The 13510-nt window shown below is 39.3% G+C and overlaps 1 protein-coding gene across 2 annotated transcripts in view; it reads left to right on the top strand.

Moving 5' to 3' along the window:
* The first annotated feature begins 586 nt into the window (after positions 1 to 586).
* Positions 587 to 13510, top strand: part of CAP2 (cyclase associated actin cytoskeleton regulatory protein 2) — a 131587-nt gene continuing 118663 nt past the window's right edge. The window contains exon 1 of one of the 2 annotated variants that reach the window (XM_001493518.7): positions 587 to 1062. The gene's annotated coding sequence lies outside the window, so the exon portion shown is untranslated. The remainder of the gene's footprint in view (positions 1063 to 13510) is intronic. The other variant, XM_023624485.2, reaches the window with a different exon arrangement.

A 13510-nucleotide genomic window follows, 5' to 3' on the forward strand; every position in this document is an offset into this window, starting at 1 on the left:
TAGGTTGTGACCTCTGGGGTCAGAACAATCCTTGTAATGTACAGAACTGAATTAGATGCAATTTTAACATCAACAGAGAACATTGACTTTCTAGACATTCATCCTCCTGTTTGTTTGGAAATTTTGCCTTAAGAAGTATCAGTTACATTTCCTTCCCCTTTCTCTCTTGTCTGTTATTATTTTCCTGGCATTCATTCAATGAAGAGCTTCAAGTCCACTTTTCTAGATTGCAATAAACTGATGAAAATTGAAAATCACCGTGTTTCTTCTAATAGTATTAACAAAAAAGTAAAAAGCCTCCAATTTTGTAATCGTAATCAATATATAAAGGTGAAATGGCCACAAATACACATATAAAAATAGATTGGTTTGGGGTACATTTGTTTTTAAATAACCAGGCAATTTCTTTTTCTTTGAAAGGCGCATGTAAAATACATTAAAAAGAATGTTGTTACAAGATATGAGTGCCTCTGAACTCGATGGCTAGCTAAAGCATTAAATGTCCATCTCCATCTTCTGCCAGGCCCTTTATCCATATATCGGGGTTGGGGGACTCACAGGCCGCTCTCCTGCTTCCTAGGGACCCATCATTTCTCTGCACAAGTCTTTGAGGATCCAGTCCATCTGGGGCTCCTTCGGCAGGAGCCTCCCGGATCTTTCCACACTTTGCAAGGCTGCCGGATGCGGTGAATTCATGTCTTCCATAGCCTGGCTCTTGGCAGGCTGTGCTTCCCTTCCTCTGCCTCCCCATCTCCCTCTCTTTTCTCCCACGGCCCATCTGCCCCTCCCTTCCTCCATCCGCCTCTCCTCTCTGCTCCCCTTTATTTCTACTCGCCACCCACTTAGCTTTGCTCTCCCTCCCTCTCTCTCTCTCCCCCTCGGCTTGTCTGTATTTGGAGCTCCCGGAAGCCGCCGGCGACTCTCCCCAGGAGCAGCGTGACTGACACCGACTCCTTTTCAGGGGGGAGGAGGCGGAGGGGAGGAGGGCAGGCGGGAGGAGGGTGCAAGTGGCCGAACACGGATTTGCATTGCCGAGGACAGGACCCCGGGACCCCCAGGCAGGTAATCCTGGAGCGGCCGGGCCCGTGACGGGGGGCGGGCGGGGGTGCAGGTGCGGGGGGCGCCCCGCGGCCGGCTCTCGGAAGTTGCGCCGAATGGGTGGGGTGAAGAGGGGGCCGCGACGCGGCGGAGGCGCGAGGAATAAAGGCAGCCCGGGCGCGGGCGCTGCGGGGCCCGGACGCCGGGGACCTGGTGCAGGGACGCGGGCGGGAGCGGGGACCTGGGCGCCTGGAACCCGGGCGCGGGCGGCCGCTCCATGTGGGTCAGCGCCGCGGCGCGCCCTGCCCCCGCCGCCGGCCCCGCTCCGGGCGCCCGGGCCGCGCGGCAGTCGGTGCGGGCGGGGGCGGGCTCGGGGCTCGGGACTCGGGGCTGGGGCCGGGCGGGTGGCCGCGGCTTCGCCCTCGGAGCTGCCGCGCGCCCGGCCCGACTAAGTTTGGGGGTTCTCCCTTGGCTCTGGGGTGCGTGTATGGCGGGGGGGGCTGTCATTGCGCTGGATCTGACCCTCGCCACCTCGATCAGAAAGTGCTAGAATGAAACAGACCTGGCTTCTCTGCAGAACCTGACTTGAGGCAATGAGTCACTTTAAAAACATGCAAAGGCAACTGAGGCAGTGAGGCACAGCTCTGAAAAGGGCATCTCACAGCTAGGTCTCTGACTGCTTTGGGTAGACGATTGTTCTTAGAAATAGCCGCATTTTCATCACTTTTTGGGCTAAAAAGAACATATTCAGATGGCCTTTCCTTTATTCTCATTAGACTGGTGTCTGGCATCACAAATAGGCTGCAAATTTTAGCAGTATTTGAATTGGTGCATTCTTTAAAATGAGTAAAAATAGGTGACTGCATTTAGGATATTGAACTAGGATTAGGTCTGAACAGCCAGAGCGCGAGATGAACACTTAGCAAAAAGATCAAGCACCTTTGCTTATGTAGTCACGGGAATGCAGAAGCCTGGGGGCCTTATGCACCATGGTTTACCAGAGTTGTTTGCAGAGTACTATTTCTTTATGGCTTATATAGATTTCTTTAATTTAGGAATGTGCCTCAGAGTTCTTGGTAAAATGTCTAAGCCCACTTCATGTAAGATTACACCAGTGGAGTGATCTTTGGGGAAATTGTTCTTATAGTTACTAGACTCTAATGAGACTGTAAGCCTCTTGAGGGCAAGGATGGGGTTTTTGGTAGTTCTTGCAGCACCAAACAGTGCTTGACTCAGCATGTGATGAGCAGGCAATAAAAGTTTGTTACAGTAACTTGATAGCTTGAGTGTGGCTGGATCGTGACTTCTTGAAGATACTGCGTATTTTGCAGGGAAAGACTGCTCCGTGAATCCCCAAGTTTAAAACTCCTTAATAAAATTTGAATCAAGGTGTCATGTAAATATTTATTAAAGAGAAAGAGAAAAAGAAATTGACTGTGAGAAATCATGAAGGTGACTATCAAGGTGGTTTTGGCTAGTAGGAAATAGGTTTTTGCCGCTCATGGTTGAAGCGAGAAGTAATTTAATTTGCTGATATAGTCTAAGATTTGGCAAACTTTTTGAGTAAAGGGCTAGATAGTAAATTTGTAGGCTTTGCTGGCCATATGGTCTCTTTAGTAACTACTCAGCTATGCCGTTGTAGCTTAAAAGCAGCCGTAGACAATACATAAAGGAATGAGGTGGCTCTGTTTCACTTTATGTAGGGACTCTGAAATTTGAAGTTAATCTAATTTTCACCAGTAACAAAATAGTCTTCTTTTTTTCCAGGCATTTAAAAATGTAAAAATCATTCTTGGTTTGGCAGAGGAGGGGGAGACATGAAAACAGGAGGGGAGAAGGGGCAGGCTTGTCCTGTTGGTAGTAGTTTACTACCAGCTACCCTGTGGTAGAGTTCCGTGAAGAAATTTTGAAAGGATTAATGAGTCAGATTCTTTGAGTGCCTGGAAGTTAAGTTAAATGCCTTCAAGAGTAGCATTCATCTATTTGGGGCACTATAGTATTTTGTTTTGTCTTGAGTATTTCCTAACAGACATCTTTATGCATGATGTTTTGTTTTAAAGTCATTAATTATGTAATATTTTATATATAAAAACAATATACTAAATTTATGTAAGCTATAAACATTATATTCAAATGACCACCTGGGACCCCATCGCAACTTTAAAAGCTAGAGCTTAATACAAGATAATTCTGAAAAGATAAGCCCCAGAATGGGAGAAAATATTTCAAAATCATGTATCTGATAAGGGACTTGCATCCAAAATATATAAAGAACTCTTACAACTCAATAATAAAAAGATAAATAACTCATATAAAAATGGTCAAAGGATCTGAATGGATATTTCTCTAAAGAAGATATACAGATTGTCAAAAAACACAAGAAAAGATGCTCAAAAGCATTATTCATCAGAGATATGCAAGTCAAAACTACAGTGAGATACCACTTCCCACCCACTAGCATGGCTAGAATAAAAAAGTCAGATAATAAGTGTTGATGAGGATGTGGAGGAACTGGAACCCTTATGCATTGCTGGTGAGAATACCAATGGTGCAGCTGCTTTGGAAAACACTTTGACAGATCCTCAAAAGTTAAACATACAGTTACCATATGATACAGGAATTTCACTCTAAGTGTACATACCCAAGAGAAATGAAAGCATATGTCCACACAAAAACCTATACACAAATGCGTAAACCAGCAGCATTCTTTTTTTTTTTTTTTTTACCATTTTAAAAAGTTTTGGTCATAATAGCTTATAACGTGAAATTTCAGTTGTACATTATTATTTGTCAATACCATATAAGTGTGCCCCATCACCCCGCTTCCCCTTGTAACCCCTAATTTGTTCCCATTGTCCGTAAGTTTGTTTATCTTCCACATGTGAGTGAAATCATGTGATGTTTGTCTTTCTCGTCTGGCTGATTTCACTTAACATAATGCCCTCAAGGTCCATCCAAGTGGTTGCAAATGGGACGATTTTCTTTTTTTATGGCTGAATAGTATTCCATTGTATATATATGCCACATCTTCTTTATCCAATCAGCAGTCAGTGGGCACTTGGGTTGCTTCCACGTCTTGGCTATTGTGAATAATTCTGCAGTGAACATAGGGGTGTATAATTCTTTGTATTTTTGATTTCAAGTTCTTTGGATAAATACCCAGTAGTGGGATGGCTAGGTCATCTGGTATTTCTATTTTTAGTTTTTTGAGAAATCTCCATACTGTTTTCCACAGTGGCTGCACCAGTTTGCATTCCCACCAGCAGCGGATGAGGGTTCCCTTTTCTCCACAACCTCTCCAACATTTGTTGTTTTTTATCTTGGTATTATAGCCATTCTAATGGGCGTAAGATGATATCTAAGTGTAGTTTTGATTTGCATTTCCCTGATGATTAGTGATGTTGAGCATCTTTTCATGTGCCTATTGGCCATCTGTATATCTTCTTTGAAAAAATGTCTATTCATATCCTCTGTCCACTTTTTGACTGGGTTGGTTTGTTTTTTTGTAGTTCATTTGTGTGAGTTCTTTATATATTATGAAGATGAACCCCTTATCAGATACATGATTTGCAAATATTTCCTCCCAATTGGTGAGTTGTTTTTCATTTTGATCTTGGTTTCCTTTGCCTTCCAGAAGCTCTTTAGTCTGATGAAGTCCCACTTGTTTTTTTCTTTTTTTCCCTTGTCTGAGTAGACATGGTATTCGAAAAGATCCTTTTAAGTCTGATGTCAGAGAGTGTACTGCCTGTATTTTCTTCCAGAAGTTTTATGGTTTCAGATCTTACCTTCAAGTCTTTGGTCCATTTTGAGTCTATTTTTGTGTATGGGGAAAGATAATGGTCTACTTGTATTCTTTTGCATGTGGCCATCCAGTTTCCCCAGCATCGTTTATGGAAGAGGCTTTCCTTTTTGCATTGTATGTTCTTTTTGTTGAAGATTAGCTGTTCATAGATGTGTGGTTTTATTTCTGGGCTTTCAATTCTGTTCCATTGATCTGTATGCCTGTTCTTGTACCAGTACCATGCTGTTTTGATTACTGTAGCTTTGTAATATATTTTGAAGTCAGGGATTGCAACACCACCAGCTTTGTTCTTGTTTCTCAGGATTGCTTTGGCTATTCGGGGTCTTTTGTTGCCCCATTTGAATTTTAAGATTCTTTGTTCTATTTCTGTGAAGAGTGTCATTGGGATTCTGATTGGGATTGCATTGAATCTGTAGATTGCTTTATGTAGTCTGGACATTTTAACTATGTTTATTCTTCCAATCCATGTGCATGGAATATCTTTCCATTTCTTTATGTCATTAGTTGATTTCTTTCAGTAATGTCTTATAGTTTTCTTTGCAAAGGTCTTTCACTTCCTTGGTTAAATTTATTCCCAGGTATTTTATTCTTTTTATTGTGATTGTAGATGGGATTGTATTCTTGAGTTGTTCTGTTAGTTCGTTATGAGAGTATTGAAATGCCACTGATTTTTTTAGGTCGACTTTGTACTCTGCAACTTTTCTGTAGTTGTTGATTATTTCTAATAGTTTTCTGATGGATTCTTAGAGTTTTCTATATATAAAATCAAGTCATCTGCAAACAGTTAGAGTTTCACTTCTTCATTGCCTATTTGGATTCCTCTTATTTCTTTTTCCCGCCTAATTGCTCTGGCCAAAACCTCTAGTACTATGTTGAATAAGAATGGTGAGAGTGGGCACCCTTGTCTTGTTCCTGTTCTCAGAGGGATGACTTTCATTTTTTCCCCATTGAGTATGATGTTGGCTGTGGGTTTGTCATATATGGCCTTTATCGTGTTGAGTTACTTTCTTTCTATACCCATTTTATTGAGAGTTTTTATCATGAATGGATGTTGGATCTTGTCAATTGCTTTCTCTGTGTCTGTGGAGATGATCATTGGTTTTTGTTCCTCATTTTGTTAATCTAGTGTATCACATTGATTGATTTGTGGATGTTGAACCATCTCTGTGTCCCTAGTATGAATCCCACTTGATCTTGGTATATGATCTTTTTATTGTATTGTTGTATTAGGTTTGTCAATATTTTGTTGAGGATTTTTGCATCTATGTTCATCAGTGATATTGGCCTGTAATTTTCCTTCTTTGTGTTGTCCTTGTCTGGCTTTGGAGGGTGATGTTGGCCTCGTAGCATGTGCTATGACTATTTCCGTCTTCCTTAATTTTTTTGGAATAGTTTGAGAAGAATAGGTAATAAATCTTCTTTGAATGTTTGGTAGAATTCTCCAGAGAAGTTGACTGGTCCTGACCTTTTATTCTTTATGGGAGTTTTTGATTACTGTTTCAATCTCTTACTTGTGATTGTTCTATTCAGATTCTCTATTTCTTCTTGATTCAGTTTTGGGAGGTTGTAAGAGTCTAAGAATTTATCCATTTCTTCTGGATTGTCCAGTTTGTTGGCATATAGTTTTTCATAATAGTTTCTTATAATTTTTTGTCTTCCTGTGGTATCCATTGTAATTTCACCTCTTTTATTTCTAATTTTATTTATTTGAGCCTTCTCTCTTTTTTTCTTAGTGAGTCTAGCTAAAGGTTTGTCAATTTTATCTTCTCAAAGAACCAGCTGTGTGTTTCATTGATGCTTTCTACAGTCTTTTTTGTTTCAATTTCTTTTATTTCTGCTCTAATTTTTATTATTTCCCTCCTTCTGCTGAGTTTGGGCTTTGTTTGTTCTTCTTTTTTCTAATTTTGTTAGGTGTAGTTTAAGATAGCTTATTTGAGCTTTTTCTTGTTTGTTCACATGGGCCTGTATTGCTATAAATTGCCCTCTTGGGACTGCTGTGGCTACATCCCATGAGTTGATATTGTGTGTTTTCATTCTCACTTGTCTCCAAATATTTTTTTAATTCTCTCTTTATTTCTTTGACAACACATTGGTTGTTCAGTAGCATGTTGTTTAGTCTCCACATTTTTGGCCCTTTTCCTGCTTTTTTCTTGTAGTTGATTTCTCGTTTCATAGCATTATGTTTGGAGAAGATAATAGATATGATTTCAATCTTCTTAAGTTTGTTAAGGTTTGCCTTATTTCCCAGTACATGGTCTGTCCTTGAGAATGTTCCCAGTGTGCTTGAGAAGAATGTCTATTCTGCTGTTTTTGGATGGAGTGCTCTCTATATATCTATTAAGTTCATCTGGTCTAGTTTTTCATTTAATTCCACTGTCTCCTTGTTGGCTTTTTGTCTGAATGATCTATCCATTGAAGTAAGTGGGGTGTTGAGGTCCCCTACTATTATTGTGTTGTTGTAATATCTCCTTTTAGGTTTGTTAATAGTTGCTTTATGTACTTTGGTGCTCCTATGTTGGGTGCATATATGTTTATAAGTGTGATGTCTTCTTGGTGGAGTGTCTCTTTTTCATTATATCCTGCCCCTCTATGTCTCTCTTTACCTATTTTATCTTGAAGTCTACTTTGTCTGATATAAGTATGGCAATGCCTGCTTTCTTTTGTTTGCCATTAGCTTGGGGTATAGTCTTCCATCCCTTCACTCTGAGCCTATATTTGTCTTTAGAGCTGAGATGTGTTTCCTTGAGACAGCATATTGTTGTGTCTTGTTCTTTAATCCATCCTGTCATTCTGCGTCTTTTGATTGGATAATTCAGTCCATTTATATTTAGAGTGATTATTGATATATGAGGGCTAAATACTGCCATCTTAGTGTGCGTTTTCCAGTTCTTCTGCATTTCCTTTTTTTCCAGTCCCATGTATTTTGAACTACTGATTTGATTAGGTAGTTTTCTGTGTTGGTTTTCTTCATTTTCTCCTTGTTTGTCATGTATGTCTCTGTCTAATTATTTGTTTAGTGGTTACCATTAGGTTCATATAAAAAGTCTGTAGATGAGATAGTCCATTTTATGATTGTCTCTTATTTCCTTAGACTATACTGATTCTGTCCCTTTCCTCTTCCCCTTCTAAGTTATTTTTGTCATATCTTATTCCATCTTGTGTTGTGAGTTTGTGGTTAAAATGATGAGATAATTTTTAGTTTGGTGTTTTCCTTTTCTTTATCCTTGATATAAAAGTTAAGTGTTTACCAATCTGATCTGATAGAGAGCTGCCATTTTCTGGTTATTGCCTACCTATTCATCTCTGTGCTCAGGGCTTTGTAGCCTCTTTTCCTGTTTTTTTTTTCCTTTCAGATATGAGGGCCTTGAAGATTTCTGATGGGGGGGGGGGGCGCGTCTTGTGGCTATGAACTCCTTTAGCTTTTGTTTATCTGGGAAAGTTTTTATTTCTCTGTCATATCTGAAGAAAATTTTTGCTGGATAGAGTATTCTTGGCTGAAAGTTTTAGTCTTTCAGGATTTTGACTATATCATTCCACTCTTTCCTAGCTTATAAGGTTTCTGCTGAGAAATCTGCTGAAAGCCTGATAGAGGTTCCTTTGTAAGTTGTTTTCTTCTCCCTTGCTGCCCTTAGTATTTTTTTCTTTGTCATTGACTTTTGCCAGCTTTACTACTGTATGCCTTGCAGTAGGTCTTTTTGCATTAACATAGTTGGGACTTCTGATAGCTTCTTTCATGTGGATTTCCATCTTCTTCCCCAGGTTTGGGAAATTCTCTGCTATTATTTCTTTGAACAAGCTTTGTCCTACATTCTCCTTCTCTTCTCCCTCTTGAATACCTGTAATCCTTATGTTGCATTTCCTAATTGAGTCAGATATTTCTCTGAGAACTTCTTCATTTCATTTTAGTCTTAGTTCTCTCTTCTTCTCCCTCTGAAGCATGTCTATGGTATTGTCTTCTAAATTGCTAATTCAGTCTTCCATATTGTCAGTTGTGTTGTTTAGGGAGTCCAAATTTTTTTTATCTCATCCATTGTGTTTTTCATCTCCAACAATTCTGATTCGTTCTTCTGTAAAATTTCCATCTCTTTTGTGAAGAAGCTCCTGAATTCGTTATTTGTCTTTCTGTGTTTTCTCGTAACTTGTTGAGTTTTTTTTATGATAGCTATTTTAAATTCTTCGTCATTTAGGTTATGGATTTCTGTGTCTTCAGGGTTGGTTTCTGGGCACTTGTCATTTTCCTTATGGTCTGGAGGTTTAATATACTTTCTCATACTGCTTGATGGTGTCGATTTTTGTCTCTGTGTGGTGTTATTATCTGGTCGCTGCTGCCACGTGCCTTCACTGGGTGGGGATCACACGCTGTGAATTCTGGGCCCAGCATGATCAGGGGCTCCCCAGCTCTGGCCACTGACTGCTTTCCTCACTGTGCAACCCTCTGGCCAATGGCAGATCTGGAGCACTGGGCAGGGGGAGGGGTGCTGTCCTTCACCTGTGCTTCCCCCAGCCTCCACTTCTCTGAAACCGGCACCATTCTTAATAGCCAAAAGATGGAAACAACCCAATGTCCATCAACTGATGAATGGATAAATAAAATGTAGTATATCCATATAATGGGATATTACTTGGCCATAAAAAAGGAGCAAAGTACTGATATGTGATACAACACATATGAACCTTGAAAACATTATTCTAAGTGAAAGAAGCTAGTCACAAAAGACCACATAGTGTATAATTCTGTTCATATGAAAATGTCCAGAACGGGGAAGTCTGTAGAGACAGAAAGTAGATTAGTGGTTGCTTAGGGCTGGGGGTTGGGAGTGATAGTTAAAGGGTACAAGGTTTCTTTTTGAGTTCATGAAAATGTTCTAAAATCGACTGTGGTGATGGTTGCTCATATCATTGAATTGTACACTTCAAGTGGGTGAATTGTATCATATGTGAGTTATATCTCGACAAAGCTGTTAAAGAAAATAAACAGAAGGCTAGAACAAAAGAACTGGATTGTTACCTATATGTTGCATCTTTCTTTGCACTCTTCGCCTATGCTGTTCCCCATGTCCCCCCATCCCTGAATTTTGTGTTAATAATTCCCTAGTTTTATTGTAATACAGTTTTCTGACATATGTATGTGTTCCTAAGCAATATGTTGTTTAGTTTTGTTTGTTTTTTGATTTATAAAAAAGTTATATATAACCTTCTCACTTTTTAAAAACTCAGCATTGTTAAGAATTTTCCCTATTGTTACATGTGGCTATATAGTATTTCTTGGCAAATATTCCACAATTTATTTATTCATTCTGTTCTTGATAGGCATTTGGATTGGTTCCCACGTTTTTCTATTACAAAGAGTGCTGTTTTGAAGACTTTTTTCCATCTGTCTCGGCATTTCTGTGTAAATTTGAATGTGCTATGTGTTTTGATGACAAAAAAAAAGTTGATTCTTTTTCCAGTGCATAAATTAATGCTATATACCCAGCTTCTTCATTTCCCTAAACTAGATAAAGTGATTAGAGCTGAGAGCCTGACTTTTCATTCTGTTTAAATTCTAATTGTAATATCTATTTTCACATATCATAAGAAATGGGGAAAAACGTAATTTAAAACTTTACTAGTGATTTTCACAGCAGGACCACTTGACCCAATCACTCATGAGCATCTTCATCTCCTTTTATCACCTGAGTTTAGGAGGGAACAGAGGACAATGTTAACTATTGAATCAAAGGGAGATTGCTTTAAGCAAGGTACATAAGTGGTTACTAACCTTCGCTGACATTTTCCTTGTTTGTGTATCCTGATGGATAATCCAGTATTTCTAACATGATTTAGTTTGGTTATTCTGATAACAATGAGCCAAGTGGAAATCTGGTGTTTTAGCCTTGAGCACTTTCCAGTCTGCCCTGATTCAGGCTCTGAGCTTTTGCAGCTCATTTAGGATATTTCTACTTATACTTAAGAAGAGGAAAAGCACCCTAAGGTCAGAATATGCCATTATAAAGGGAATTTTTAAAAGTTTTTTTGGTGGTAAAATATATGTAACATAAAATTTACCATTTTAACCATTTTAAAGTGTATAATTTAGTGGCGTGAAGTACATTCACAAAGTTGTGCAAACATCAGCATCATCCATTTCCAGAACTTTTTCATCATCCCAAATTGAAACTCTGCACCCATTAAACAACTCCCCATTCTCCCCTCCCCCCAGCCCATGCTAACCACTATTTTGCTTCCTGTCTCTATGAATTTGCCCATCCTGGGTGCCTCATATAAGTGGAGTCATACAATATTTGTCCTTTTGTTACGGGAGCTTTTATATCCAGGGGAGTTCCATTTTGTTTTGTTTTTCTTAAGTAGATCCTTTTGCCATGTATAGAAAACATATCTCCTTTTGCTGAGAAATTGTATAATAGGACAGTTTCCCTTTCAATACACAGACTTATATAGGGAGGAACATAGGAAGCTGTCTAAAACCAGAAGAAGATTTGATTATTATGGATGGGGTCTTCATCTGCCCTGTCTAGATAGTTAGGCATCTAATAATTCTGGGTTCTCATTGACCACTTAGCTAAGTGGAAAATGTACAGGAACCCTAATTCTTAAAATTTCACACCTTTCTGATGAATTGATGAATTAGGTAAACTTTGAGGTTCCTATTAGCCCCCAAGTTTGCAGAACTTAAAGGCCATTCTGCAATTATAACAGTCTGATCAAAAGTCATTCTTGTTTTGATAGGAAAGTGTATTAAAGAGCAGGAGGGTTCTGGGAGACTGAAAATAGAAGGGAAGTGGTCAGAATGGCAGTATCGAAGAGGAGGATGGTCCCTGGAGAAGCTAGATGCTGGAGACTCCAAAGACAGACCTTGTAGTCCATGGATAACTGATTGTCTTGTGTCTATACTAGTACACAGTTTAATGAGAGAATAACCTTTATTACTTTGTATCAGTCCACTTGGAAATCCAGAGAAACTGTGGGGTCCACTGATTATTTATTCATTCCCGTATGTTGAATGACTGTTATATGCCCAGCATAGTGAAAATCACTGGGGATGCAAAAATGAATGTCAGTGAAGGAAGAGATGATGGACAGGAGATGGCCTAAGCTGTGAACGTAGGTCTCAAAGGATCTACTTCCTGAGTAGTTCCAACTTTGTTTCTATTTAGTTTTATTCAGAGGAGAATTACTGCATTCTTAGGAGATAAATTGATTCTTTTACTCTAAGGCCAGAAGAAATAGTCAAATTGAACCACTCTAAGAAAACTGGCCAATGAGATTTTCCTAATGGCGTAAAGGAGGCTTCCAAGTGGTGAATGCATATTTCAGTCTGATCATAGTCTGATGTGTAGTTGAGGCTGTCCACGTTATGTGTAGAAGCCTATGTATTGCCCAGAGTGTGTACGTAAGGTGTTAGTGTGATATAAGGGTGATCTTTCCATCTAATGAATACTGTCTGGTACTTCTCACCTCTCTCCAGTGGCAGGAAGCTCAGATATCTGGCCTAGTGAGTATGTTGATGGAAAAGTCCATCTAATTGGTTGCTTGGCATTAGGTAGACTAAACGCAGACAGCTTTCTCCTGGCATCAACTTCTAGCATGCTAGAAGCTCTGGCTAGAGATTTTTGGGGGTATGGTGCAGGTACACAAGTATTTAGGCAAAATTTTTAAAGTTTGGCTTTTAATTCCTTCTCCATTTCCATTTCTTCCTCTTTGTTTCTTAGTATTGTCATCATACACTCTGGCTGTTCCAAGTTCCTGCTGTGCACAAGCCCCTTCTTCCATCCTGCTTTAGAGTGGCCTCTCCCTTCATTAAGACTCCTCTTCCCTCAGTGTCTCTTCTGAATAGAAGGTGGATGATTATCTAATTAAAGTTCTTTGGTAACTGAAAACTTTAAAAAAGAGCTTTTTTAATGCAAATGAGCCTAGGGAATATAGAATTAGGGATGGGACTCATTTTTATGCTTCTTAGTTTAGACCAGCAGTCTTCAAACTGTACCTTAACTATGCAGGAAGACTTCCCAAAGGTATGTGCTCACAGGTTTTTGAGAAGATTTCCAGATCGTCTTCCCAATGTACTTTTTCCTCAGACTGGTCTCTGTGATAGAGAAGCAGGTTCTCTTTCCCACCTTCTTTTCCATAATCGCCTTTCTCTCACTTGACATAAGGAAAGCCTGTTTCTAACCCATCTTACTAGTTCATTTTACTAAAAGGCCTATCTCTAACCCATTTTACTAAATTGCATTGTTCAAGGATATAAAAATCTACGGGGTGTGGAGGGCAAAAAGAGGGCATTTCAGATTATCAGCTTTAGGAGTGAGAAAGTGAATGATTCTAATGCTTGGACATTGCAAATCGTGTGTTTTCTAAATCTTTGTTAAAAAAAAGAAACAACAGACGGTCAATCTAATCAAATCATAAACTGATGTTAAAGGAAAAATTTAAAAGAGGATGAAATCGTGACTCTCATACAAATGAAAAATGAACATTTTTAAACGTATTGAAAAACGAGAGAGCCAGAAAAGTCTACAATCATTTCAAAGGAGATTATTGATAGGAATGCTGAAATGAATTTGCTTAATGGATGTAAAACTGGCTTCTTCCAGAGTGAGAGAGGGACAGTAATTGAGTCTTCCTTAGTTTTTCCTTACATTGACAATTAAAATAATTTTTGATATTTCA

This window comes from Equus caballus, chromosome 20, assembly GCF_041296265.1.
Source record: "Equus caballus isolate H_3958 breed thoroughbred chromosome 20, TB-T2T, whole genome shotgun sequence".
Taxonomy (NCBI): domain Eukaryota; kingdom Metazoa; phylum Chordata; class Mammalia; order Perissodactyla; family Equidae; genus Equus; species Equus caballus.